This window comes from Lipotes vexillifer, unplaced genomic scaffold (assembly GCF_000442215.2).
Source record: "Lipotes vexillifer unplaced genomic scaffold, Lipotes_vexillifer_v1.1 scaffold68, whole genome shotgun sequence".
Classification (NCBI taxonomy): domain Eukaryota; kingdom Metazoa; phylum Chordata; class Mammalia; order Artiodactyla; family Lipotidae; genus Lipotes; species Lipotes vexillifer.
Genome location: NW_006791676.1, coordinates 1447604 through 1474768, shown reverse-complemented (window position 1 = coordinate 1474768; position 27165 = coordinate 1447604). Strand labels below are relative to the sequence as shown.

Below are 27165 nucleotides of genomic sequence, written 5' to 3'. Positions count from 1 at the left end.
GATCTTCCCAGACCGGGGCACGAACCCGTGTTCCCTGCATCGGCAGGCGGACTCTCAACCACTGCGCCACCAGGGAAGCTCCTGTGTGCGTGTTTTTTTATATTGAGTTGTAAATATAAACAGTTGAACTGTTTATATATTTTGGATATTAACCCTTTATCAGTCATCTCATTTGCAAATATCTTCTCATTAAGTGGGTTGTTTTTTTGTTTTGTAGGTTCATTTGGTTTTAAAGCCCATGAACTTTTTTTCTATGATAAAAAAATTAAAATGATAGTAAAACCTCAATTTTATTATAACTCCTTAAAGGCAGTAACTGTCATATGTTTCTATGTATTCCCCATAGCACCTAGCATAATACTCTGTACAAAATAATTTTAACCTGTTAATCATTGAATGAACAAAGAAGACTACATGCTATGTTCCAGATACTTGGGTGTAAAAGTAGCACCATAGATTGGTCTCTGCCCCAATCGAGCATATTATCTATTGAAAGACTTAGACATTAAATATTACACAAATAATTACTTAATTATACTTGACATAAATGTTATAAAGGTACAGAATGCCATGAGAGTGAGAAATACTTCCAAAGTTATTTGTATTTGGAGGCCAAGGAGAGCCTATAGCTATTTGAATGGAGATAAAATTCTGATGAGAAAAAGTTTAAGAAAAATTTCATGGAGAAAGTATTTATGTTTTTAGTTTTAGCTAGTAATGGTGGTGTTTTGCAAAGTTATTTTGCACATTTTTTAAAAGCTATTTTCTTCTTAATATGTTATAGCTATAAGTTTAAATAATTTATTAGAGAGAAAAGTATTAAGTACGTACAGAATCTCTTCTAAGAATAAAATCTGAAACATGGAAATAGATGTATTCATAAGAGACTGTATTATTTAGTCATCTTAATAGAGACAAATTAAAGGTTTAGTAATAGAAGAATGAGTAAACTATGTCACATCCATTAAAAATAGTGCTTATGAAGAGTAATGAGCAAACAGAAAATACATTATAGTTCTATATGAAAGAGATTAGAAATGCTCATATGCTCCTAAAAATGTTGAAAATATACATAAGAATTACTGAAAGATATATACCAAAAATTACAGTTATTGGTGGAAAGATTCTGAGAGATTTCTTTTTCATTTTTTATTTTATAAATATTCTGTAGTGTGGCTTTATTATTTTTGAAATTCAAAATATGAAAAAGAAAAATGAATAGGCATAAAAAAATGTTTGGCTTCTATAGATACATCATAACTCTCTGATTTTATGCCTTATGTTAATACCTAACTTGCTACACAGCACTCTTAAGGTGATTTAATCAATAAAGAGACTTAAAAAAAAAAAGAATCACAGATCATTACTGTTCAGTGCTCACAGAAAGGTACTAATAATAACTACAAAGGCAAAAGCAGAGCATCTGCAACCTAGGGACTAAAATTAGTAATAATGTTGAAGGGAGTTCTACCAAATTATGTTTTCTAGAAGGCAGCCATAGGCTCTTCTTGTGTAGAGAAGACTGATCACTTCCATTAGCCTTGAAACAAAAGCAAAGACTTCTGGATGCAGGCATTTAATTATAATGTTTATCTAATCATTCTGTAGCCATTTATATAATTAAGATGGCTTAGAGCATACTTTTCTTTGGGGAGTAAAGGGTACTTAGAGCATATTTTTCTTTGGGGAGTAAAGGGTAGTAGAGGTTGTGTTTGGTGAAGATACATATTTTAAGCCAAACAATCCAACACTAATTATCACATTTTATACTGGTGTTTCAAAAAATATAGAAAAAGTGCAAATACTGCCCATTCTTTTGCCTTTGGATTGTTGAACTTTCCAATCTATGAGCTGGTGGTAGCCACAATTGTAATAACCACCACAACAATGATGATACCTAACACCTAATTAGTATTTACTTATGCTAGACCCTGTTCTAGGTGCTTTACCTATATTAACTCATTTTTACCTTCATAATAACCCTATGAGGGTGATTGCTGTCACTATCCTGACTTTAAAAATACTAAAATATAGAGATACTAAGTAACTTGTCTAAGGTCACTCAGTTAAGTGCTTGGATTTGACTGATACAGGAATTCTGTCTGGAGAGTCCAAAGTCCAATGTCATAGGCACCAGGGTATTATATGCACCTAAAGATTTTTTTTTTTTTGCATTAATATTTCCATCTTATGGCCAGAGTCACTAAACATTATTTTGGAGATGTAAATAACAGAAGAGCTTATTCCAAAAGCTTATTGCTTTCTCTAGTTTTTTTTTTTTTTCTTTTCTTTTTTGTAGTTTTAGATGAAAAATATTTGGACTAAGTTCATCAGTATAGGTAAAAAAGAGGAAAGTGGGATTTTTCTCATTTTACCTTGACTTATTTATTTAGAATATCTGCTTTTGACATTTTAAGGACATAAAATCTCAGCCAAAGCCCTCTTTGATCTACCAAGCGTTGGTACAGAGATGTTTTTCAAATTTCCTGTACAAGTCAGTGTGCAGCCTCTGAGGACTATCTGCTGAGATTTCAAATATTAGAGGTGTGGACTCAGGAAAGAATGATGATTTGGTTGGCTATACATGATACATATGATGTATAAATCTTTTAGGTAAAAAACATATTTTTCCTCCTTGGAATTGATTTATGGAAGGGGAATATTATTAACCAGAGATAGGCCTGACAAGGAGGCATAGGTAACTAATGTCCACTTACAGACCTAACTCTCCAAAAAAAATGTCTCCCCTATGAGCTTGACATTTTTATCCCAAATTTCTTAATACTTTTAGAAAGTCACTGTTGAAATGTAAATACACTCCCAGGAATGGAGTAACACATTACGCCATTGTCCTCACTAATACAGTGCCAGCACATAGGAAAACAGAGACCGTAGCCCTGAGAGAATGGTGTACACAGCAAGCAAAGTGAATGGAGAAGTGATACTAGCCCGGTGGCCAGGTTTACATGAGGCTATGAGAAAATAGGAATCTGGAAGTTGGGCAAGGGAGGTGGTGGTGATGTAGTTGTCATGATATGAAGGCAGGGCTGCAGGATGTTTTGGGGGGGAATATCTTAAAGGAGAGGAGTCCTGAAAGGGGGAGCTGAGAAGACCATACATTAATGGTATATTACTTAATTTATTCTGGAGCCATCTCACTCTTCTGGCTATGCTAATGGAAATGGCACCATTATATCTAGATGAAGCATATTATAGAGAAAAAAGCAGAAGTTTCAGGGTCAAGAAGACCTGGATTCAAATCTAATCACTATGACCTTGGATGAGTTATCAAACACTTAGTTTCCTCCATCTATAAAATGTAGAAATCAAACTACTAAACTAGAAAACAAAGTGCCTTCTGCCATGCATATGGTAGTTGTATGCATATCATATCTATATGCATAAATATACAGTAGCTAAAGAAAGGATATATATATATGTATACACACACATACATTTATACGTAGATGTATTCATGCATCTACTATAGTGTTAATCTTTCTCCCTTGTTATGTTACTTCTGCAAGAAACTTGTCATATAGTCTCTATTTTATATTTAGGTTTCCTTTTATCATATGTAAATTTACTTTCACCTAATTTTCAGAATATTCAAATAATTTTCTATTAAACTATGGTGTTGGGCCTTTTTTTCTGAGGTAAATTAGCAAAATGACCAACTTGATTTTTTTAAAAAATTTATTTATTTAATTTATTTAATTTTGGCTGTGTTGGGTCTTTGTTGCTGTGCATGGGCTTTCTCTAATTGCAGAGAGCAGGGGCTACTCTTCATTGTAGTGCACGGGCTTCTCATTGCGGTGGCTTCTCTTGTTGTGGAGCATGGGATCTAGGCATGCGAGCTTCAGTAGTTGCAGCACGTAGGCTCAGTAGTTGTGGCGCCTTGGCTTAGTTGCTCAGCTGCATGTGGGATCTTCCCAGACCAGGGCTCGAACCCGTGTCCCCTGCATTAGCAATGCGGATTCTCAACCAGTGTGCCACCAGGGAAGCCCTAACTTGGAGAATTTTAATCATTAACTACCTGAAAAGTATTGGTGCTTGATACAGCAGATTCAGGCAATATATTACTAATCTACTTTAACAAGAAAGAGACTATTGCTTCTAATGAATGATATTAACTGTTTTCTTTTTGGCAGCATTACTGCCGAATAGCTAACTATGCTATCATTTTTTGAATTCATGACAAGGCTGGGTAACGAGTTGAGGCAGTTATTCTGTATGATCAGATGATTTAAGCCTGAACAGAACATAAATGTATATACCTATGCAAATATCTAAAATAATTATTCTCATCTCTGTAGCAGTTTAAATACTTGTTATGATTCTAAAAAGGGGACTTTAGGGAGCATATGCCAGTTTCAAAAAACAGGCACATGTTCACACAGCTGTAAGTTAGGGATCCCTGACCAATGAATTGGACACCATCTGTCAGCAGGACCTTGAAGTTTTAGCTGGCAGATCTTGGAGCAGCTTTCCAAGTCATTTGCTGCTTCCTCACTCCCACATGCTTAGTTAGCTGGGATTCCCTGTTGGGAAGCGAAGGCAGGTAGCATTTTGACCCTCCCCTCACCACCTTCAGTATACTTTATTCTCAGAACCATCCCCAGAGATTTAAAAGCACTGAGAATATAAAAAATATCTCTTCCGTACAAGGTTGGAGGCCTTGGACCTTACCTTGAAAAGATTTATTTTTACATTTTTTCAAATTATGACAACTTATGTAGAAAAATATGGCAGATACCTGTTCTTTTTTAAAAAAATTTTTTTTGCAATATTTGTTACATAACAAGAGTATAAGAATAAAGTGATTGATATGTATTTGTTTTATGATTATAATTTGGAACACAGGTATAAATGTCTTGGTTTATGGATTAAATCTGTACCCTGTCATCTCCTAACCTACTAGATCTTTTTTTGGAATAATAAAATGCATATCACTGGGGCCAGTATCCACAGTTCTAGAATATTCTTAGCCATCTGGTTCCGTTACAGAGTACAGTTAGACTGGAAATAAGACAGTGTTAGTAAAGGAAGCTTCCTTTGCCCACCCCACCTTCCATGGGTTCCATTTTTTGTGTGCACAACATAGTGAGTTAATGATATATATGTATATTGTGAAATGATCATCACAATAAGTTTAATAATAACATCCATCACTAGACATAGTTAATATTTTTCTTGTGATGAGAACTTTTAAGATCTACTCTCTTAGCAACTTTCAAATATACAATATAGTGTTGTTAACAATAGTCACCATGTGGTCCATTACATCCCCAGAACTTATTTATCTTATAACTAGAAGTTTGTACCTTTTGTTCACCTTCACCCATTTCACCTTTATTCTTGATGAATATTTGACTAGTTATAGAATTCTGGATTGCCAAGTGTTTTTTTTTAGCCTGTTAATGACCTCATTCCATTGGTTTCAATTTTAGCTCAGGAGAAGTCATTGTCAATCCTACTGTTGCTCTTTAAAAACAATATCTTTTTCCCTAGATTGTTGTTAAGATTTTCTCTTTATCTTTGGCTTTCTTCAGTTTCAGTATATTTGGGCATATCCTTTTTTTTCCTTCTAGTTTAATTGAGATATCATTGACATATAGCACTGTTTAAGTTTAAGGTATACAGCATGGTGGTTTGACTTATATACATAATGAAATAATTACCACAATGACTTAGTGAACATTCATCATCCTGTATAGATACCAAATTAAAGAAATAGAACAAAAGTTTTTTTCCTTGTGATGAGAACTCTTAGGATTTACTCTCTTAACTTTCATATATGATATACAACAGTGTTAATTATATTTATCATGTTGTACATTAAATCTGTGGCACTTACTTATCTTACAGCTGGAATTTTGTACCTTTTGACTGCCTTCATCATCCCCACCCCCTGCCTCTGGTAACCACAAACCTGATCTCTTTTTCATGAGTTTGTTTGTATGTTTTGAAGTATAATTGACCTACAATGCTATATTAGTTCCTGGTACAAAACATAGTGATTCAATATTTCTATACATTTCAAAATGATCACCTAGATAAGCTAGTTACCATCTGTCCTCATACAAAGATATTACGTAATTATTGACTATATTCCCCACAATGTACATTTCATACCCGTGACTCATTTATTTTGTAACTGAATGTTTGTACCTCTTAATCTCGCTCACCTATTTCTCTCCTCCACTCACTCCTCTCCCTTCTTGGCAACAGCCTGTGTATTCTCTGTATCTATGACTCTGTTTCTGTTTTGTTATGTTTGTTCATTTGTTTTATTTTTTAGATTCCACATAAAAATGAAATCATACAGTATTTGTCTTTCTCTGTCTAACCTATTTCACTTAGCATAATACCCTCTGGGTCCATTCATATTGTCACAAATGGCAAGACTTCATTGTTTTGTATGGTTAATATTCCATTGTGCGGTGTGTGTGTGTGTGTGTGTGTGTGTGTGTGTGTGTGTACATATATATATATATACACATTATCCATTCATCTATTAACCACCACTTAGGTTGCTTCCATATCTATTCACCTATTAATTGCCACTTAGGTTGCTTCCATATCTTGGCTATTGTAAATAATACTGCAATGAATACAGGGGTGCATTTTTTTCAAATTAGTGTTTTCATTTTCTTTGAATACATACCCAGAAGTAGAATTGCTGGATCATATTGTAGTTCTATTTTTTTTTCCATCTCATTACTTTAATCATTTTGTCAAAATAATCTGAACATGCATAAATACTTGACTTGTTATAAGAATGTGTAGCATAAAAGTCCCCGAGACATATCCAAGAATGACTTGAAATGTATTCAGTGCAATTATTCATCATACTAATTGCCAAGGACTTGGCTCCCTTCCTTGATATCTAAGATATGTGACTAAAAAAAGATATATATTATATAATATTCATAATTATACATTATATATAAATATATGTATGTTTATTAATGCTAAATCAGAGTCTCCCTCTCCAATGCCTGGTTTTTCTGCCAGTTTACTTATGCTGTGTATGAAGTCATTTCCAGACTGTAAGGAATGTACTTACCGAGGTAAATTAGTTCTTTAATCCCTAGGGTGCCAGTTTGTAGAATGATGGCAGTGGAACTAGAAGGTCCCAAGAGAAGATGTTGTCCAACCCCCTCATTTTGCAGTTCAAGTGACAGAGGCTCAGAAGGTTTGTGACTTGCACAAGCACGGCTGGTTCTGCCATTATTACTGTAACCTTAGGCAAGTTCTTAACTGGATCTAGACTTCTGCTCCCTCCTCTGTAAAATGGATTGGTGATTGTCACAGCTAACATCTTCCGGGGGCTTCCTGTGTGCCCGACACTGTCCTGAGTACTTTAAGTGTCTTTTCTAATTCTCCCAACACCTCCATAAATTATATATGATTACCTTCAATTAGAGATGAGAATATCAAAGCACAGACATCTTAAATAATTTGCCCGAGATAAGACAATTAGGAAATGTTACAAAGCTGGTCTAGTAACCCAGGAATAACTGCCTCCAAAATTCTCAAACTCCAATTCTTAAATCCCTTCTAAGAAAACCCCATCAGATAGGTCCTCAAATTCCTTATATCTCTAAAAGTCTAGAGCAGAGTTAACAAACTATGGCTCATGGGCCAAATCCAGGCACCACCTTTGCTTACAGAAGTAGTTCTATTTCTAACTTTTTGAGGAATCTCTGTATTGTTTTCCATAGTGGCTGTATTTACATTCCTGTCAATAGAGCATGTGGATTTCCTTTTCTCCACATTCTCACCAATGCTTGTTATTTGTTGTGTTTTTGATAATAGCTGTTCTGACAGATGTCAGGTGATATCTCACTGTGGTTTTAGTTTGCATTACTCTGGTGATGTTGAGCATCTTTTCATGTGCCTGCTGGCCATCTGTACATCTTCTTTGAAAAAATATCTATTCATGTGCTCTGCCTATTTTTTAGTTGGGTTGTTTGTTTATTTGATGTTGAGTTGTATGAGTTCCTTGTATATTTTGGATATTAACCCCTTATTGGATATATCATTTTCAAATATCTTTTCCCATTCAGTAGGTGGCCTTTTCATTTTCTTGATAGTTCCTTTGCTGTGCAAAAGTTTTCTTAGTTTGATGTAGTCCCATTTGTTTATTTTTGTTTTCGTTTCCCTTGCCTGAGGAGACAGATCCAAAAAATTTGCTAAGACCAATATCTAAGCATATAATACCTAAGTTTTCATCTAGAATTTTTATGGTTTCAGGTCTTACATATAAGTCTTTAATCCATTTTGAGGTTTTTTTTTTTGAGTTTATTTTTTATATGGTGTCAGAAACCAGCTCAGTTTGATTCCTTTGGATGTAGCTGTCCAGTTTTCCCAATACCATTATTGAAGAGGCTGTCTTTTCCCCATTGCATATTCTTGCCTCCTTTGTAATAGATTAATATAAATGTGGGTTAATTTCTGGGCTCTCTACTCTGTTCCATTGATCTATGTTTCTTTTTTTGTGCCAGTACCATACCATTTTGATTATTGTAGCTTTGTAGTATAGTTTGAAATCAGGACGTGTGATAGCTCTAGTTTTGTTGTTCTTTCTTAAGACTGTTTTAGCTATTCAGGGTCTTTTGGGTTTCCATACAAATTTTACAATTATTTGTTCTAGTTCTGTGGGAAATTCCATTGGTATTTTGATAATGATTGCATTAAATCTGTAGATTGCCTTAGGTAGTATCGTCATTTTAACAGTATTACTTTTTCCAGTCCCTAAACCTGGTACATATTTTCATCTTTTTTGTGTTGTCTTAAATTTCTTTATTCAGTGTCTTATAGTTTTCTGAGCATAGGTCTTTTACCTCCTCAGTTTGATTTATTCCCAGGTATTTTATTTTTTGATGCAATTGTAAATGAGATTACTTTCTTAATTTCTCTTTCTGATAGTTCTCATTGTTAGTTTATAGAAATGAAACAGATTTCTGTATATTAATTTTGTATCCTGCAACTTTCTAAATTCATTGATGAGTTCTAGTAGTTTCTTCATGGTGTCTTTAGAATGTTCTGTGTATAGTAGTATCATGTCATCTGCAAACAGTTACAGTTTAATTTGTTCCTTTCCAATTTGAATTCCTTTTATTTTTTTTCCTGTCTGGTTGCTCTGGCTAGAACTTCTAATACTATGTTGAATGAAAGTGGCAAGAGTGGGCAATCTTTTTTTTAAATTTTATTGAAGTATAAATGTTGCTTTATAATGTTGTGTTAGTTCAATTGCACAACAGAGTAAATCAGCTATATGTATACATATACATATATGTATACATATATACATATGTATATGTATATACATATACATGTATATACATATACATATACATGTATGTATACATACATGTATGTATACATGTATACATACATGTATGTATACATACATGTATATACATACATAATCTTTTTGGATTTCCTTCCCATTTAGGTCACCACAGAGCATTGAGTAGAGTTCCCTGTGCTATACAGTAGGTTCTCATTAGTGATCTATTTTATAGTTTACATAGTATCAATAGTCTATATATGTCAGTCCCAATCTCCCAATTCATCCCATCCCCTCCCTTCCTCCTTGGTATCCATACATTTGTTCTCTATGTCTATGTCTCTATTTCTGCTTTGTAAATAAGATCGTCTATACCATTTTTTTCAGATTCCACATATATGTGTTAATATATGATATTTGTTTTTCTCTTTCTGACTTACTTCAAGGAGTGGGCATTCTTGTTCTATTCCTGATCTTAGAGGAAATGCTTTTAACTTTTCATCATTAAATATGATGTTAGCTGTGGGCTTGTCACATAGTCTTTATTTTGTTAGGGTGTGTTCCCTATGGGCTGCATAGGGAAATCCTATGCCAGAATCCAGAAATCCTATGCCAGAATCCAGAAATCCTATGCCTACTAGAGACTTTCCATGGTACCAGCCTGCTACTGAGCTTTACTTTCTTATTTTTAAATGGGGAGAAAAATACCTCTCCTAGCAGTCATAAGAATGATTTGTAAATTTAATGTGATTATCTCAAAGTACTTTATAACTCATAACATAAACTTATATACTGTATTGAGCATCTACTAAATTCTAGGAATAGTACTGGAAACTTTGCATATGTTATGGTGCCTCTTTTAAGGCTCAACATGATCCTGCACAATTGTTATAATTACATTTGATGTATAATGAGTTAATAGAAGCTCAAAGAGGTTGTGTGATTTTTCAGAGGTCAAATAGGCCTAAAGGGGCAGAGTCAAGATTCAGCTCAATATTACTTCCAAATAGAGACTTTACTTTTCCTTGTACTCAGAATTAAAGCAACAGCATTATTTAATGTCCTTAAGAATGGTAGGTGGCATTAAGAAAGGAGGAAAAATCACTGAATAATCTACCCCTTAAGCAAAGTGGGCAAAGAAAATATCCTGATAAAATCAATGCCTATATTTTAGAGCAGACCACCTGAAAACCCCTGGGCTTCAGACATTTTGAAAATAGTTTTTATGTATTTGGCTGTAAAGTAAAAAGGGAAAATATAGATGTTTTAGATGCAAAAGGAATATGGTATGCCATCCTAACCAGATTCAAGCTTATATTTTTCATTAGTTTTATTCTGCTCATATTATCAAATCACAAATGATGAAACAGGAAAGACATAAGGGCTTCATTTACTTTTGGATAACAGATGGGAAACAACAGAAAATTCTTTTCAGAAATGCAGAAAAATAATTTTCTTCATAATAGCTAATATGCCTTCTTTAGGCATTAAGATACATTTCTGTTTATAATCTTAAGACAGATATATTTTTACTCTTTATAAAAATCAAATCTCCCAATAATAAACAGAGTATTTCAGTACCCTAATCTTTAAATGCCATCATTAAAAATGTAGGTATGCACCCCAGTTTCTAACCTCTTAGAACGTTTTGCACAAAAACCTAAAATAGGTTTTAGTCATGGGAATGAATAATTGCTCAGGAAAGCAGCACCACTTCATGAAATATGATTTGGTAGTCAACATTCTTGTTTTCCAATAAAAGGGAAATTTCATGAATAGAAACATTGGGCTCCTTGAGATTTCACCAATGAAGAGATTGTTTCTGAGTAGCTTCTGAGCAAATATATCTTAACAGGTTGGTCGCAGATCTGGGGTCTTCATTCCTTATAATAGCACTGCCAGACACAATCATGTTAGCCACAGTGTTTGCAGTTATGGAGAGTGTCATGATCTACACTTCACCATTAACCTCTCTGCCAAAAGACAGAAATTGGACCCTCGACTGATGAAACTTTGGCATCATATCTTGCATAAATTTCTGCCCTCCAAACGCAGGTTCAACTGGTGTAACCAAGGCCATATCTATCTGATTAGCCCATGGTGCCAAATACTCAACTGTCATTCCTAGTTTGATGGCAAGTCCAACCTTTGTCTCATTCTCCCAAATGTCTTTAATTAAGGCCCCTGGGTTCTCATATATATGGATTGACCCCTACTGCAGCCATTGGCTTTACCAACTGTTCCAGCCTAGAAACCATCCTGTGCATTTCAAAGAAAGGATCCTGTCATAGCTGATTTTGGAGACTCTACCATAGGGTGACCAAAAGTGACACTGTGAACACAATACCCATCTGTTGTATCCAGATGCAGATAATTGGCCCCAGAGACCAGTGTCTAGAAGTACTCAGCCCCTGAATTGGCCAGGTTGCTGTTGAAGACGGATGGGCCAATCTTACAGCTGGACACCATGGTACTGGTTTCCAAGAGCAAAGTTACATGAGTCCTCCAGCAAGTTGAAGGGTTTATCCTGATTTCTTCTTCTTTTTAAAAATGTGTTAGTACTTTAATCTTTGAGCAGTGACTAAATTTTCATTTGAAATAATTATTAATTTTCCCAAGTGTAAATCAAAGTAAAGGCATGAGTTACAGCTTTAAAGAATTTATTTTACAATAAGTTAGATCTTAAGTTTACTTGCCTTTATTCAGATGAGTCAGAAATAGCACTTTGCTTGGTTTTTGTTGCTTGAGTGGAGTAAGTTAACAGAAGAGCTGGCTAATTTAGTGATTTTGCTAAAATATGCAGATAAATAACTTCAAATATCCATTGATGTGCCCTTTGTTAGTAATATAAATGGGATCAAATGGCTAATAAATGTTTTTGTTCCCAACTTTCTTTCAAATAAAATTCTGTTATTTCAAATAAAATTCTTCCTTTTAAATAATATTCTGTTATATGTATGCATATATATATTTATGTTAGATATATGCTTAATGTATACATCTACTATAATGCTAGTTTTCTCTTATTATATTACTCCTGTGAGAAATTTGGCATATTTTCTTTGTTTTGCATTTTAGTTTCCTTTTGTCATCAATACATTTACCAAATTTTCAGAATATAAAAAAATTTTCCCAAATGTTTTCCCTTCAAGCTCCTATGGTGTTAGGCCTTTTTTTTTTTTTTTTCTTTTTTTTTTTTTTTTTGAGGTAAAGTAACAGAAAGATTCATTTGGAGGAATTTCCCATCATGGGAATACACTGCCCCTTACTAGTGAACTGCCTTTCAGAAAGACACTGACAAGTTCAAATATATATGAACAGAACAGTAGCAAGACATTTGTAGGCCTGCTTTTTTTTTTTTTTTTTTTTTTTTTTTTTTTTGAGGTAAAGTAACAGAAAGATTCATTTGGAGGAATTTCCCATCATGGGAATACACTGCCCCTTACTAGTGAACTGCCTTTCAGAAAGACACTGACAAGTTCAAATATATATGAACAGAACAGTAGCAAGACATTTGTAGGCCTGCAAGCCTTGCTTTTTCACCTAATAATTTTTCATCTAATCCTGGCACAACTGTAAAATTGGAGCCAGAGATATGGGACAAGATATTGTAGACATAATGGATAGTTTTTGGAGGCTACTGTAGATGTAATCTCTAAGCCTCCATTTAGAGGAGGGTTCAAGATCAGTGTGGATACCTTAAGTCTTACTTTTTTTTTTTTTAAACAAATAGTCATCTTACTTCAGACTACAGACATGCTGCCTGGAGCTCTATTGTTAATTTTTTGTCCCTAGACAAGTGTCTGGGTATCTTCGTTAAGTGTGGAAAGGTTATTCATATTAGAATTTGTCCTTGGATCCCAACCTGAAACTCAGAAATCATGTCTTGGAGTGACATGCATGATAACGTAGATTAGGCATCTGTGGTAGCTCACCTGATCTGCCACCTACACTTCCCTTGGTGAATGACAGATCGAGGACCTTTCCTACCACAATTCTCTACTATTGTGAGTCTCTACTAACTCTTCTTGCAAGACCTCTCAGTGACCTGAGTACTTTCCTTTAATGTCATTCCTTGAGACCTGGAGCTACAATTGATCTAGATACGCCTAGATCTGATATTTTCAATTAATGAAATGAACTGTAAATGAGGGCTGTGTAACCACATTAATTACAAAAAACAAAACAACAATGGGATAAAAAAAAATCTTTCAAAATATCCTTCAAAGGCTTCCTAGGGTTCTCATTTTAACATTCAAAATACTTACTAGGACCCTCAATACTCAGTCTCCACAGTCTGGGCCTTGCCTATCTCACAGTCCCATCCCCATCTCTTCCCCCACCCCTTCTGTTTCAGCTATGCTAACCTTCCTGTGCATGTCTCCCTGACTCAGGCCTCTCTACCTGCTTTTTGCTCTCTCTAGCCCACCACCCGCACCACCGTGCCCACATCATCATTTCTTACTAAATTTTGTTCATCTTTTAGATCTCAGCTTAAACCTTGTTTTCTTTAGGCACCCAGACTCAAGGTGTGGCTCCCCTTTTATTTATATTAGTGACCTAGACTTCTTTATGGTACATTTCACAAATGCATTTATATAATTATGTAATTGACTGTGTAGTATTTCTCTTCTGTATTTAAAGAAAGCCACTAGGATCATGTCTCTTATTTAATACTACACTTAGCCTGGTGCCTTGTGTGACACTCATTAACTTTTTATTGAATTAATTAAGCATCGTGAATAATGCCTTATGACTAAGCTTTCAGTGAATCCTTTTTTCTGTTATCACACATATAGAACAAAACATACTGTATCCTCGGTTCCCCTGAAGGCACAGCCTAAGTCAGAGGCTTCCTTGAAGGTAATTGATCTTAAGGAGCAGGAGTAAAGAACAGTGAGGGACTGATTGCTATTGACTGAATTGTGTCCCTTCAAAATTCATATTTTAAAGCCCTAACTTCCACTGTGACTGTATTTGCAGATAGTGTCTCAGGAGGTAATCAAGGTTAAATGAGGCCATAAGAGTAGGGCCCAAATCTGATCAATTGTGTCCTTGTAAGGAGGGGAGGAGCTCTCTCATCTCTCTCTGCCATGTAAGGACACAGGGAGAAGGTGGCCATCTGCAAGCCAGAAGAGGGTCTTCAGCAGAACTCAACCATGCTGGCACCCTGGTCTTGGACTTGCAGCCTCCAAATCTATGAGAAAATAAATTTATATTGTTTACACCACCCAGTCTATGGCATTTTATTATGGCAGCCTGAGTAGACTAAGACAGTGATATAGGGAAGGAGATAAAGCCAGTAAGAAACTGTGTTACCTAGTTGGTCGAAAGTATAGGTGACTGATGCTTGATTTGATAGGATCTCTAAGAAGGCTTATGAAATGCAACTCAAAAATGTTTGCCCTGGGGATGAAAAGGGGAAGCATATATCCAGCAACCTCTATCACCCATTGTTAAGGATGGCAGCAGTATAAGAGCAGGAAGAAAGATACACGATGCAGCCTGAAGAAAGGCTTCAAGGGGTTGCACCTGAAAGTGAACAGTTGAAGTCTCTGAAGAACTGATCACTGCAGCAGAGGCTCGAAGAAGAGGTATGGCTGATGGGATTTGAAGTGGTACAAATTATCTGATACATAGACCACCACAAAAGTATCCTGTATTCAATATCCACAAGTAATTAAATTTGTATCATAATTTTTAAGCAATTCATGTTTTTAGTATTTCTACAATGCTTATTCTACATGGAAAAAGAAATGAGGCAGTTTTTACAAACTGAAGTGGAAAAAATTATGGCTGCAAAGAAGTGCTAACTCTGACATTATTATAGTGATTCTTACAAATAAAATCTCGAAACATAATTTTTCAAGGTGCCAAAAGAAATGATAATGACTATTTAAGCATTGTTTATCTCAGAATCTAGACAAGATGGGTACATTAAGTTAATGACCAAAGAGCAAGTTTAACATGTTTCTTTATCACAGAAGCAGTAAGCTTTGAATTACAGTGAAAATGGCATTGAGGAATAACCTGTTTTAAAAGCTACCAGGGACAGATACTGCTAAAGATGATCACTTTTTGAACATTAGATGATGACATAAGTTGAAAACGATCCAAATAATTTGAGCATATAATTCTAATCAAGCAGGGTATGATATGTTTCAGAGAAATACTGGAATGGTTTCCCCATGATTACAAACTTTTGAATTTTTTAAAGAGAGAAAAGAAAAAACTAGATACAGGAGGGACTTCAAGATAATTTTTACACATTGAAATAAGAAAGTAAATTTAGAGCTGTCACAAGGGGAACCAATTATTTTTTCAAATACATTTTATTGTTATCAAAATAATCCATAAACATCCTGAAAAATGCAAATAGAAAAGAAAGATTATAATTAAAGCACCAGCTCACTGAAAGTGCTTTTATCCCAGATTTGTGTTTATTTTTGGGAGTACCTAAATGTCTCTAAATAATATGCTTATATTACTATTTCTTGGTTTACCAATATTAAATGTGACTGATTTACTTTTGTTCTTATGAATATGGATTTAGCTCACTTTCTACTCCCACCTCCAACCTTTCTTCTTGCTCTATCTCTCCTTCCAAAATAATTATATCACATCCTAAGTTTCATCATTCCCGTAACCTTTGTACATAAATAAACAAATAACCACAAGTAACATATATAAACCTCTATTTCTTGTTCCATGAGTTGTAGATAATTCTCTTTACTTTCTACTTTGTGTTGACCTAAAAGAAATAGACTGCCAGTTATTTCTCTAGCAAAAATGGGTTTATTCGGGGTCAGTAAAGAATTGCAATTTGGGATCTGCAACCATGGTAAGCCATGTGCAAGCCCCCTGCAAAAATGAGAGAACTCTTTTATAGAGGGGAAAAGGAAATTGGGAGGGCCGTAGTAACCAAATAGTCCATCGTTTTCTATTGGCTGAGTTGTGACAATCTCATTGGATGAGTTCTTGCCAGGAAAGGAGAAGTCTTCGTTCTCCCTGTTGGGCTCTGCTATTGTCATAGGGCATGAGAGCTTCCCCTCCTGACTCTATTTAGTTGAAGTTTCTGTTTATCAATTTTTTACATTTTCCCCTTTTGATCAAGATCTTTCTCTGAAAGCACTGCTGGTCAAGAGTCAGGTTTTCTGGTTTCAGTGGCTTTTTGGAAGCCTTTTGGTCCTCCTTTCAAAGAAGGACCTTACCTGAGTATAGTGTCCCTCGTTGGAAGGAAAGTGCATGAATTTGAAATGTACTGAGGTCACATTTGAGTAACAAGGAGATGTAGGAGGAAGAACTCTCAGACACTTTTTATCTAAAGTCCATGTTATCAAGATCACAGACACTGGAGATCATCTGAAGCATATGTCATCATCAAAGGTTTGGTGACAGACATCCAGTAGGCCTGGTTTAGATATCTTGGAAAAGATGTCTCATCAGATGTCATCTGCTTCAATTCTGGGAAATCTTTACTTTGAGGTCAACAGATAATGTGCAGGTCCAATTAGGATTTGGTGCTTTCTTTAGGTGTGTCACGTGAACTTGAGTCTATTCCCTGGAGTTTGGTGGCACAAGGGTCAGTTAGCAACACCTGACAGGTGTTCAACCTTTCCAGCAAGGTTGAAGAGAGTCCTTCTGGATGTGTCTTTTCCAATAGACAAAATCTTCAGATTGCAAGGTGTGATGCTCAAGGTCTTTGTCTCTTGAGAGTGCACTATGAAAAGATTGCTCTACTAAAATACTTTTTATTTTTAATAGAAGTAATTAGGCCTTTGCAGTATTGGAATATCTCTCGTTTTATCAGCTGTAGGTCAAAAGAGTTAGGAGCCACATGCATTGGGCATCCAGTGACTATCTCAAAGAGTGAGAGTTTATGAATTCCAAAAGAGGTGGATCTGAGATTTTAAAAGACCAACAGCAATGCTTTTGGCCAAGGTATTTGAAGGGATTCTACAAGTTTTGCCAATTGAGTCTTAATAACGCCATTCATGCATTCAACTAAACCAGAGGATTGAGGGTGATAAGCACAGTGAAAGTGTTGTAAAACCAGCCAAACAGCACAGACTTGTTGAAGTTCCTGACTAGTGAAATGGGATGGCTATGAGGTTCAAGAGTTCTCTTACTGGGGATAATCTTTTCCAAAAGAACTTTGGTCACGGAGAGACAGTAGCTCGTCTGCAAGGGAAAGCTTCAGTCCAGTGTGAAAGCATGCAGACTATGACTAAAACATACTTATATCCATGAGACAGAGGAAATTGTGTGACGCCATTTGCCAGACCTTGAATGGTCCATTAGGCAGTTTAAAATGTCCAGGAGCAGTAAAAGCAGGCTTCCCTGGGTTGTATTTCAGACAAGCAGGACAAGTAAAGTAGGCACTTTTTCTGGCTTTGTTAGTGTTTCCCTACCAATATTGATTCATGAAGGCTATCATTCTGTCAGTAGACCAAAGATTTAATGCATGTACAGTGGTGAGGAGTGGGAATTTTAGAGTCTCCAGTAGGGCTAGGTTGTTATTTGGTCCAAACCAGAGCTTTCTCTTTTTATCAAACCAACAATTCTTGAATTTCTAATCTTGTTTTTCCTTTTCTAAGGTCAATTGTTGGGCTTCTCTAGCCAGTTTTTCTAAGTTATCATTTGGAGAAATATCCCTTTGGACCGTGAAAAGGGTTGACTGCTGTTGGTTCCTTTAAGGGCAGCATTCCTTGTGAAAATGTAAGCAAGGTAATTTTCCTTAGCTTTCAGAAAGTCAAGTTTAGAATGACCCAGAATATTGATAATAGCTAAAGTGTCAGATAAAAGTAATGCATCCAATAATCTCTGAAGATAGGGGCCATTTTAAACTTTATTTCCACTGGAAGTAAGGAAGCCATATTGTTCCATAATATTAAAAAATCATGAGCTACTCTGAAAGCATATCTACTATGAGTATAAACATTGGCAGTTTTGCTCTTGGTTACAATACAAGACTATGTAAGAGTGTATATTTGAGCCTTTTGGACTAAAGTAGCCAGAGGAAAAGATACTCCCTCAACACTATCAAAGGCAGTTGCAGTAGCATAGCCAGCACAATATTTGCCATTTTTACCTTTAAAATAAGAACCATCAGTGAACCATGAGAAGTCAGCATTACCAAAATGAATTTCCTGCAGGTCATCACGAGGAGTCAGGAGGTGACTCATCAGCATTAAGCAGTTGTGAAAGACTTCATCAATGACAGAGGAGAAAAGAGTAGCAGGGTTAAGTTTATTAGAACATAAAAGAGGAGGAGTTAACAGAAGGACTTCATAGGAGATGAGGTAGCCAACTGAGAAATGTTGAGTGGATTGAGACGTCAGGAGGGTTTCTACTGCATGAGGTACAGAAATTGTTAAAGGGGCCCCCACAACATTTTTCTCAGTGGCCTTAACCAAAAGAGTGGTGTTAGTAATGGCTCTAAGGCAAGGGGGGTTGTCCTCTTGCCACAGGATCCAGTTACTAGCTAAGGTACCCAAGGGGTGAATGGTGGTCCCATTGACCCATTGTTAGATGAGTACCCTAAAGTCATTCCCTTCCCTTTCACATACACAAAGGAAAAGGGAATCTGAGAATAGGGATGCCCAAGGGCAGGTGGGTTTATCAAACTCTCCTTTAAGTACTAGAATATTGTATCATCTTATTCTTCCCCTAAAATTGGGTCAGGGTTGTTATTTATCAAAAAATACAGAGGTTTGGCCATAAGAGAGAAATTGGAGTCCAATTTCAGTAGTAACCAGCTAGCTGGAGAAAACCTTGCAGTTGGTGCTTAGTTTTGGGTTTTGGGAAACTTAGGACACCATGAAGCCTACCTAAATTTAGGTGTAACCCTTGTTCTCATATCAGCTGCCCCAAATATCAAACCTGGGCTTGGGGAAACTGCAATTTTCCTTGGCAACCTAATGTCCCTTTAAGGCTAAAAGCTTTAGCAAATGGATGCTGTCTTCCTGTGAGGAGGCTTGAGACAGAGAGCAAAGAAGCAAGTTATCCATATATTACAACAAAGCAGAACCCCCAGGGAACTTTATGTCAACCAGATCAGCCTTCAGAATTTGTGAGAAATAAAAAGGACTCTCAGTAAAACCGTGAGGCATTACTGTCCAGGTGAATTGTTTTTCTTCCCAAGTAAAGGCAAAAAAGTATTGGCTAGCTTCAATTGGAATACCAAAGAATGTACCACATAAATCAATTAGGGTAAAGAATTTATTTCCAATGGGAATGGATGTTAGCATCATATGAGGGTTAGAAATGACAGGTTGTCAGGGGATAACAGTATTGCTTATTGCTTTGACATCCTAGACAAACCTCCACCCTTTTTTTTTGCGGAGCACAGGCTCCGGGCGCACAGGCTCAGCAGCCATGGCTCACGGGCCCAGCCGCTCTGCGGCATGTGGGATCTTCCCGGACTGGGGCACGAACTCGTGTCCCCTGCATCGGCAGGCGGACTCTCAATCACTGCGCCACCAGGGAAGCCCAAACCTCCACCCATTTTACCAAAGGGAGTTATTGTTGTAATTTTGTGTAAAACTTGTCTTTCCCCTTGCCTCAACTCTTCTTTCTTTTGTGAATAAATAAAGCTTGGTTCTTACTTAAGGAATAAACTCTCAACCCCCACCCCCCAAAACAGGAGTATCATAGGACCTAATACAAGGGATAATGCAGCCTTGAGCCTTGTAAGCTTTTATTATGGGCTTTATAACTTGAAGGACTTCTTTACTTATAGGCTATTGATTAATTCCAGGAAGAAGTTTTGAAGGATGTGTTTGAATCTTGATGAAAGTTGTGCTATGAATTTGCCAATATTAGCTGGAGGTTTTCTCCATGAGGAGGGTGGTAGCTGATTCAACAGAGAAAAATGATCAGTGTTTCCTGAATTCAACTCTAGTACCATCAGAGACAAAGCAAATAAAAGATGTCAAAGGGTCATTTAATTCACCTGGTTGGCTGCTTTAATGACTACTGTGAAGTTCTAGAATTATTTACTCCTTTCGGGAGAAAGAAATTCTGGCATGATACTTCTCTAAGAAGTCTCAGCCTAACAAATGCTTAGAGGTAGAAGAACTAAGGAGAAAAGGGTGTGTATCTCTCAAAGAGCCTAAACAAAAGCGAATAGGTTTAGAGACAGGAACCTCTTGAGGTTCATTAGAGATCCCCACTATTTGGACTGTTTTAGTACACCGAGGCAGGGGCCACTTTGTTGTAGTGGAGCTGAGCACCAGGAGTGTGGCTCTGTTGTCAGTTAGGACTGGAAGAATTTCATCCCCAATCTGGAGAAATGTTTCTCTAAGCCAGTTAAGAAGATTGCGAAGAGCCCCTGCAGTTCTTTGGAGCCATGTCATTGAGAATTGAGAGGACATTGAAAAGCCATGTCATTGAGAATTGAGTGGACATTGGTTAGAGGGCTGAAGGTACATTTGTACCAATCTCCTTTCTGATGTTCTGGCTCTTTGTAATAATAGCAGAAACTAGGAGGGTTTTGGTTTCATTTAGGGGGTTTAATTTGCTGGAGTTGAAGATTAAGAATTTTAGTGGTCTCCCTTTTAGGTGACTCCTGTAGAGTGTGAGAGAGCTGGTTTGCCAGATTAACTAAATCTACAGTGAACACAATTTCCCATTGCATCCTATTTAGTGGACTGATCCAGGTTCAACCCACTAAAAAACATAGAGTTAAAAGCTACCTTGGTGAAACAACATCTGAAGGAAGACCAGAATTTTCTTAAAAAATAATCTGAAGTCGATTGTAATAGTAATGAACATATTCATCAGAATTTTGTGTATAAGTCTGAATTTTGTTCTAATCAATAGGCTTTGGAAAAGCCCTAGGAATTGCCCTATGAAGACACCTAGCAATTTCCTGAGCCTGATCATATAATAAGTTAGTAGGTGGGTCTCTGGTTGTAATTCTAGAGATCTTTTAAGATTTTCCCAATTAGCATTTTTCATCCAATGCTGAACCTGGCCTTCACTGACAAGTATATGAACTAGCTGATATGTCAGAGAAACCCAGTTGATAAATTTGACTGACTATATTAAATTCCTCAGCAAATCTGTGAGAATCTTCATTTACTCTGGGAAAATCTTTGACTATGGCTGGCAGTTCACCTTTAATCCAGGGAGTATAAGAAATTAAGGGTTTAGCCTCTGGATCCTCAAAAGGCTTAATTTTAAGGGACAAGTTCAGAGGAAAAGGGAGTGGGGAGTTTCAGAGAAAAAGGGAACTTCAGTAAGAATTAGTATGGGGGAACTGAGGGTATAGAGGAGCTGTATATGGCATAGAAGGAAAGGAGGAAGATAGCACCAGAGGCAAAGCCTGAGACAAAGAAGCCAAAGAAGAAGAGCATGAGGCTTAGGAAGCCGTTTTATCTTTCTTTCTTTGTTTGCCTCAGTAAAACTTAAAGTCCTATTTTGCAGAGAGGCAGTTTAAGGCTCTTGGTAACATTTGGAACCCTCAAATTACCAATTGAAATATGCATTCCATTCAGTTTTGGAAATTTTAGAGCTATGGTTGTCCAATTCAGCTTTAAGAAAATTTAAGTTTGGGGATATAAAAATTTCCTCATAATTGCCATTGATACTGTGAATTGCCTTTGATTGGGTCAATCCATTTAGTTAGAAATGTGCCTGAGGAAGAATTGTGGTTTTCAAACAAAAATTGGCCAGGGTCCCTGTAAAAGGGGTACCCTCAAAATATTTAGATAACTGGGATCCCATTTCTTGGAGGGTTTTCTCTAGAGTAAGAGAATAATTTTCAAGTAGCTCAAATAGCTGAAATAGCTTAAACAGCCCAAATAACCTGCAGGCCTAATACCAACCAGTTCTAAGGGAACAGTCTAGTCCCAGAGGAGCCAGGCCAAAAGCTGCTCAGCACAGTTCCAATAGAACAGCCCCTATTCGAAATGGAATTGGGCCAAAGGCTGAACTGGCACAGTTCCAATGAAACATCCCCTGTTCCTGAAGAAATGGGCCAAAGGCTAGCCAGTTCCAGGAGGAACAGCTCCTGTTCCAAAAGGAATGGGCCGAAGGCTAGCCAGTTCCAGCTGCAACAGTCTGGTTTCAAAATCATACCAAAGTGCCAAATGAATACTCACATACAGAGCAAGGCCTTAACCAGAAAGGAAGAAACCTTAAAATAGACCCTGAATAAAACCTGGAGAGCTTCAAAATGCAAAGCGGGTGGAAGCTCAGATCCAGGAGAAAGACTAACCCTCAAAATCCAGGGTTGATGAGAAAAGTAGTGAGCAACAAGGGCTCAATGTTGGTACCACACCTATTTGCTCACCAGCCTCAGAGTTGTTGGGGGTTTTCTGGGGATCCTCATAAGGGCCATCAAATTGTTGACCTAAAACAAATAGACTGCCAGTTATTTCTCTAGCAAAACAAAACAAAACAAAGGGGGTTATTATTCAGGATCTGCAAAGAATTTCAATTTGGGATCAGCAAGCATAACAACGTGCAAGCCCCCTGCAAAAATGGAGAGAAGAACTCTTCTAGAGGGGGAAAGGGAGTTGGGAGGGCCATAGTAAGCAAACAGTCCATGGCTTTTCATTGGCTGAATTGTGACAGTCTCTCACTGGATGAGCTCTTCACAGGAAAGAAGAGGAAGTCTTTCTTCTTCCTACTGAGCTCTGCTATTGTCTTGGGGCATGTGGCTCCCCCATCTGGTCTCCCAACTCTATTTACATGAGGTTTCCGCTTATTAATTTTTTATACTTTATGAAGAGATAAATAATTCTACCTTTCCTTTCAATTCTCTGTTCTTCCTTCTATCTCCCTACCCCTGATTCTATTGTAGTAGTTGTTAACATATCTTTTATTCTCTAACCATAGTTAAGTGTTAAACAGTTTGCCTAAAGATTGATTCTAAAAAAACTTTTTTAAAACCACATTTTAAAAACCTTTACATAGTTATAGCTATTTAAATATTTCTCACTCTAGAGTCAAGTAGTGTGCATAGGTTACATTTTCTTCTCTGTGGCTCTAGTATCATGACTCCTATGGCATTCAGAAAGCAACATTCTTCCAGAATGGTAGCATAAGGAACTCTAAGGACCCTCTCGCTGGTGAAACAACTTTACTGGTGAAAATCATTTTAGAAAGCAATAACAGAAAGTCTCTGGAAATTGTTTTAAGAGCAGATAGCACTTATATGTGGAATCTAAAAAAAAATGGTACAATGAACATATTTACAAAACAGAAGCAGACTCACAGACTTCAAAAACATACTTATGGGGACTTCCCTGGTGGTGCAGTGGTTAAGACTCTGTGCTCCCAGTGCGGGGGGCCTGGGTTTGATCCCTGGTCCAGGAACTAGATCCCACATGCATGTCGCAACTAGGAGTTCGCATGCAGCGTTGTGGTGAGCCACAGCTAAGGAGCCCATGTGCCGCAACTAAGAAGTCAGCAAGCCGCAACTAAGCAGTCCGCAAGCTGCAACTAAGGAGCCCACCTGCCACAACTAAGACCCAATGCAACAAATTAATTAATTAATTAATTTTAAAAAATCTCCCTGACCTACCTCACACCTGAAGTTCCTTTAATAGGAAACTACATTAAAAAAAAAAAAGAAGAAAAGAAAGAAAACAAACTTATGCTTACCAAAGGGAAAGGTGTGGGGGAGGGATAAATTAGGAGTTTGGAATTAACATATACACACTACTGTATGTAAAATAATCAACAAGGACCTATTGTATAGCACAGGGAACTCTACTCAATCCAGTATTCTGTAATAACCTGTATGGGAAAAGAATATGAAAAAGAAGGGATATATATATATATATACACACACACATATATATATATATATGTATAACTAAATCACTTTGCTGTACACCTGAAACTAACACAACATTGTAAATCAACTATACTCCTGTATAAAATAAAAATTAAACTAAATTTAAAAAAATAATGGAAGTTCTGGTGAAAAGCAATTAAGAGGAGGTAGGTAACTTTATGAGAGACACAGGCTAAACAATAGGCCAGCTACTATACCAGAGAGAACCAGGAAAAGAGAGAGCTAAGGAGAGTCCTCTTGGGGCCAGAAGAACCTCAAACAATGACCTCAACTGCAAAGGAGCTAGAGTTTACTTGCATCATACCACCAGAGCATTTTATGCCCCAGGTTTCTGTCAAAAACAATAGTGCAATCAGCGAGCAATTAATGGAGCCTAATAACTGAATGTATGTGGTAAGCTGTACAGCAACCACTAAGAAAATAACTAAAAATATATATAGTGAAGAATAAAAACCCAACAGTGTTCTTAACATCATGGTAAAATGAATTTTCTTTTTCAACATTTCATGAGCTGCTCAAAATCATTATATATTTCAGTTTTCTTCCTCTTTGGAACATGTCTTTCTTGTAAAGCCTTTTATTTTTCCTGGAATTGCTGACTGCCTTCTTTTGCTCTGGGCTTCTGTGCTTGAATGTCCTCTAGCTTCCCCAAGAATTCAATAATTCTATCCTGTTAACTCTTTATTAAAAGTTTAAGTGTAGAGTACAGCAGATGTTGCACGGCAGATCTCCAGAACTTTTTCATAGTGCATAACTAAAACTCTGTGCCCATTGAACAGCAACTCCCCATTTCTCTCTTCCCATCCCTGGAAACCACAATTCTACTTTCTGTTTCTATAAGTTTTACTATTTTAGATACCTCATATAAGTGGAATCATGCAATATTTGTCCCTCTATTTCACTTTGCACAATATCCTTAATGTTCGTCCATGTTGTAGCATATGACAGAATTTCCTTTTTTTTAAATGGCTGAATAATATTCCATTGTATGTATATATTATACTTTTTAAAATTCATTCATCTGTTGATGGACATGTAGATTGTTTCCACTTCTTGGCTCATTGTGAACAATACTGAAATGGATGTGGGAATGCAATATCTCTTCAAGATCCAGTTCTCTTTGGATCCAGAAATGGGATTGCTGGATCATGTAGTAGCTCTATTTTTATTTTTTGGAGGAACCTATAGAGTGTTTTCCATAGTGGCTGCACCATTTTACACTTCTAACAACCGTGCACAAGGGTTCCAGTTTCTCCACATTCTCACAAACACTTCTTGTTTTCTGTTGTTTTGTTTTGTTTCATTCATAATGGTCATCCTAACAGGTGTGAGATGATATTTCATTGTAGTTTCAATTTGCATTTCCCTGATGATTAGTGATGTCAAAAATCTTTTCATATACTTATTGATCATTTGTAGATCTTCTTTGGAGAAATGTCTATATAGGCCCTTTGTCCATTTTTATTTTTATTTATTTATATTTTTTATTTTTCTTTGTCCATTTTTAAATTGAGTGATTTGTTTTATTGCTATTGAGTTGTAGCAACTCCTTATATTTTTTGGATATTAATGCCTTATCAGATACAGTTTGCATGTATTTCCTCCCATTCCACAGGTTGCCTTTTCACTCTGCTTATTGTTTCCTTGGTTATGTAGAAGCTTTTTAGTTTAATGTACTCCCACTGTCTATTTTTGCATTTATTACCTGTGTTTTGGTGTCATATCCAAGAAATCATTGCTAAGACCAATGTAATAAAGCTTTCCCCGTTTTCTTCTAGAAATTTTATACATTTAGGTCTAATGTTTAAGTCTTTTATTTATTTTGAATTGATTTCTGTGTATGGTGTCAGATAAGGGTTCAATTTTATTCTTTTGCTTCTGGATATCTGATTTTCCCAGCATGATTTGTTGAAGAGACTTCAACATTTCCCCATTGTGTAGCTTTGCCATTCTTGTTGAAGGTCTTTTGATTGCATAGGTGAGGGTTTATTTCTGGGCTCTCTATTCTGTTCTATTGGTCTAAGTATCTGTCTTTGTTCTAGTACCATACTGTATTTATTACTCTAGCTTTGTAATATGTTTTGAAATTAGGAAGTGTGAGGCTTCCAACTTCATTCTTTTTTCTCAAGATTGTTTTGACTATTCAGGATCCTTCATGGTTCCATATGAATTTGGGGATTATTTTTTTCTATTTCTATAAAAAATGTCATTGGGATTTTGGTAGCGATGGCACTGAACTTGTAGATCACTTCAGGTAATATGGGTGTTTTTAACAATATTAAGTATTCCAATTCATGAACACATTTATATCTTTCCATTTATTTGTGTCCTCTAATTTCTTTCAGCAATGTTTTATAGTTTTAAGTGTAAAAGTCTTTCACATCTTTGGTTAAGTTTATTTCTAAGTATTTTATTCTTATTGATGCTATTGTAAATGGGGTTGTTTCCTTAATTTCCTTTTTAGATTGCACATTGTTGTTTATAGAAACTCAACCGAGTTTTTTAATATTGATTTTCTTTTTAATTTTTTTTGTGGTACGCGGGCTTCTCACTGTTGTGGCCTCTCCCATTGCAGAGCACAGGCTCCAGACACGCAGGGTCAGCAGCCATGGTTCACGGGCCCAGCCACTCCACGGCATGTGGGATCTTCCCGGACCAGGGCATGAACCCATGTCCCCTGCATTAGCAGGCGGACTCTCAACCACTGTGACACCAGGGAAGCCCCTTTAATGTTGATTTTTATCCTGCAACTTTGTTGAATTCATTTATTACTTCTAACAATTTTTTTATGTATGGAAGTTTTAGAGTTTTCTTTGTATTAGATTATATTATCTGTAAGCAGAGATAATTTTACTTCTTCCTTTCCAATTTGGATGCTTTTTTTTCTTACCTAATTGCTCTAGTAGGACTTCCAGTACTATTTTGAATTGAAATGGCAGGAGTGAGAATCCTTGTCTTGTTCTTTATCTTAGAGGAAAAGCTTCTGTTTTTTCCCCAGTGATTCTGATGTTAGCTATGGGCTTGTCATATATGACTTTTACTATGTTGAGATAATTCC

At 36.4% G+C, this 27165-nt stretch overlaps 1 protein-coding gene and 1 pseudogene across 1 annotated transcript in view; one reads left to right on the top strand and one right to left on the bottom strand.

Moving 5' to 3' along the window:
- The window catches only part of SLC4A10 (solute carrier family 4 member 10), a 223931-nt gene that overhangs the window by 148816 nt on the left and 47950 nt on the right, over positions 1-27165 (top strand). The gene's annotated exons all lie outside the window — the stretch shown is intronic.
- LOC103089197 (ribulose-phosphate 3-epimerase-like) lies at positions 11100-11767 on the bottom strand (annotated as a pseudogene).